The 3,207-nt window shown below is 58.6% G+C and overlaps 1 non-coding gene across 1 annotated transcript; it reads left to right on the top strand.

The window, feature by feature from the left end:
* Positions 1 to 2,665: 2,665 nt before the first annotated feature.
* Positions 2,666 to 2,857, top strand: LOC119186475 (U2 spliceosomal RNA). Its single transcript, XR_005111699.2, has one exon. It is a non-coding gene; the product is annotated as a U2 spliceosomal RNA (small nuclear RNA).
* Positions 2,858 to 3,207: the final 350 nt, after the last annotated feature.

Below are 3,207 nucleotides of genomic sequence, written 5' to 3'. Positions count from 1 at the left end.
TGAGGGGCCACCTCAGACGTGCGCCATTCCGCTTCGGGATCTGCAAGACCATTGGGGACGCACGTGGTCGGCCGCCAGGCTGACTCCACCCTTCTGCTGCGAAGAGAACCGCCTCCGGCGGGAGTAGATACGACCAACATTTCACCGGACGAGGTTTTCGGGCGTGTGCGCAAGTCCGAGAGCACGGCCCCCGAGCAGACCGTTGGACCTACCACCATTGGCAGACGGTCGACCCGGAGGCACGGTTCCTCGCGGCGCTCTTCAACGCCTGTTTACACCACAGATTCACGCCAGACTCTTGGAGGACCACTCGCACCATCCTCATTTTCAAGAGAGGAGACCCCCAGGTCCCGTCTAACGGGCGGCCCATAGCCCTCGGCTGCACGGCAGCGAAACTTTACGCTAAGTGCCTTGCAGCCCGGCTCCAGGCCTGGATGATCGAGCACGCCGTGTTGTCGAAGTGGCAGAAGGGCTTCCTTCCGCTCGACGGCGTGTTCGAACTTAACTACATCCTTCAAAGGAGCCTCGACATTGCCCGGTCGGGAGGCCCCGACCTGTGTGCGGCGCTGTTGTACTTCAACAACGCGTTTGGTACAGTCCCGCACCATGTTGCTCGACGCCCTGTGTGGTGCTGGCGCCGGCTCCGTGTTTACGGAGGTGATGGACGATTTGTACAGGGACAACAGCACCTGTAACCTGGCGGCCGAGGGAACGACCCAACCGATCCCGATCCTGGCAGGGCTACGTCAGGGTTGCCGACTAAGTGGAATTCTTTTCAACTTGGTGATTGACCCGGTCATCCGCGCAGTGCAGGGTGGTGGTTCCGACCACAAGATCCTCGCCTACGCGAACGACCTGACTCCCCTGGCCTCGACTCCGCGCAGACTTCAACAGCACATCGACCGGATCGAGACCCTCGCCGCGTCCGTGGGCCTGTCCTTGAACCCGTCGAAGTGCGCGTCCTTGCACATGGTGGGATCGACACCTGTGGGGATGCTCCCGACGGAGTTCAGTATCTCGGGCGTCCCCATCTCAGTTCTGCACGACTTCGAGCGGCAGCGGTGCCTAGGACGTCCCAACGGCTTTAGGATCCCCTCCGGCTCTGATTCCGCCGTCCCATTCCCCGTCGCCCAAGCCCAGGCGATCATGTCGTCAATGTTGGCGCCGTGGTAGCTTCTGGATGCCTTCCGGACCTTTGTCTACCCGGCGCTCAACTTCCCGATGAGGTGCGAAGTCCTCTCTATGACGGACTGGCGCCAAGTGGACGACGCAATTCGGCCGCTGGTAAAGCGCACGCTTTACCTACCAACCAACGCGGCCACTGACCAACGCGGCCAGGTGGCTACCAACCAACGCGGCTACGGATTTACTGTTCCACCCGTGGTGGGGCTGTCGGGATCCCGGTTGCGGCAGAGCTCAGCGACCTGTGCCGCATTGACTCGGCCTACAAGATTTTAACGTCCCCCGACGCCGAGCTGCGGCAGATGGCCCTGAACGATGCCTATGCGATCGCCACTGCCCGTCTCGGCTGGGAGGTCACCCACGCTGAGCTGGAGGTCTACCTCGGGGATCGCTTGGAGACGGGCTCTGGGTCCCGGCCACTCAGTTGCGGTCCTTTTGGATGAATGCCCATAAGGTGTCCCGCCACTACATCGTCGCATGGACCCTAGATCTTGAAGGCGTTCGGCTCACCTGCGGCGACGCAACCATAACTCCGCAGCACCGGTGCCGCGTCATGCGGACGCGGCATGATATCTTGGCCAGAGAACGGGACCGTGCCTTGCACGACCTCCCAAACCAAGGGAAGGTGCTGGCCTGGGTGGCGGCTGACCGCGCCAGTTCCAACTTAATGCGGACGGGCGCCTTCACCACCTTCGCAGACTGGTGGTTCGTACACAGGGCTCGCGTTAACCTGCTCCCACTCAACGGCACTTGCATGGGGGGCACGCCAGACAGGGACCAGCGGTGCCGCGTCTGCGGGTACCCGAGGGAGACGCTGCCCCATGTGGTGTGCTCGCAGTGCGCTCTACTAGGCCCGCCACAACGCAATCGTGGATCACGTTCGTTCGGACCGCCGCCTCCCGCGAGTTCACGATGGCTTTTGAAAACCATGCCGTCGGAGACACGGGCCTGCGTCAGGATCTCGTCCTGGTGCGTGGCGAAGAGGCTATCGTCATCGACGTCACGTGCCCCTTCGAGAACACGCCGGACGCCTTCGAGAACGCCCGTAACGCCAAGCTGGCTCATTACGAGCTGGTGGCGGCGTTTCTCCGTCGCCGGTAGCAACGGGTCACCGTCGACGCCGTCATCTTGGGTGCCCTCGGCGCATGGAAATCGGCGAACGACCGTGTGCTTCGGCGCATATGTTCGCGCCCCTACCTGCACCTATTCAAAAGCTCTGCGTGAGTGAAGTGATTGCCGCATCACGCGCGGTATATTACGAACACTTGCGACATTTTAACTAAACTGTGCGTGCGCGTCCGTTGGTACATGCAAATGCATTACCATTGCATGACGGTCGAACTTTTTCCCGACTGTGTGTGAACTCACCACATGCGTCATTGCAAGTGTCCTGCAAGAATTGTTTCTCATGCCCCACTACATTTTTGGCCGTGTTACGCTAACGTCACCTATGTACCGCGAAAAGCCATGTCAAATAGTCAGACTCATTTTTCTACGGCCCCATGAAACATCAATAAAAAATAGCTGTTCTTATCAGCCTAATATCTGATACAGATCCTATTTGGATCCAAGATATAAACCTATTTTTGTGATGCGGCGGACTGCTTGAAGCTTGCTTCACCTCTGCCACGGGTTGGCACGGTATTGCACTACCTCCGGGATTGGCCCACTCACCCCTGCGGGGCTGAGCTCGAAAATAAATTCAGATGTGTGTTCTTCAGCGCTGCATTTCACACAAGTTAGGCGGCCTCGGCAGTTCTGTGAACTGTGACCGAACCACTGGCATTTGAAACATCGAAGAGGTTTCGGTATATATGGCCTCACTCGAACCTTGATGTACTCAGCCTCAACGGAGTTGGGCCGTACATTTGAATTGAAAGTAAGTATCAGGTGCTTAGTCTGGATTTCTGTGCCATCACGCCTCATTCTAATTCGTTTCACGTGGATGACATTCTGTTCGCTAAAACCCTCCAGAAGTTCAGCCTCCGTCATCCGTAAACCTGTAACAAGGCCACGGGTGGTGTT

Source organism: Rhipicephalus microplus, chromosome 6 (genome assembly GCF_043290135.1).
Source record: "Rhipicephalus microplus isolate Deutch F79 chromosome 6, USDA_Rmic, whole genome shotgun sequence".
In the NCBI taxonomy this organism is placed as follows: domain Eukaryota; kingdom Metazoa; phylum Arthropoda; class Arachnida; order Ixodida; family Ixodidae; genus Rhipicephalus; species Rhipicephalus microplus.
The sequence above is the reverse complement of the archived record's forward strand: the minus strand, read 5'-3'. Positions and strand labels throughout refer to the sequence as shown.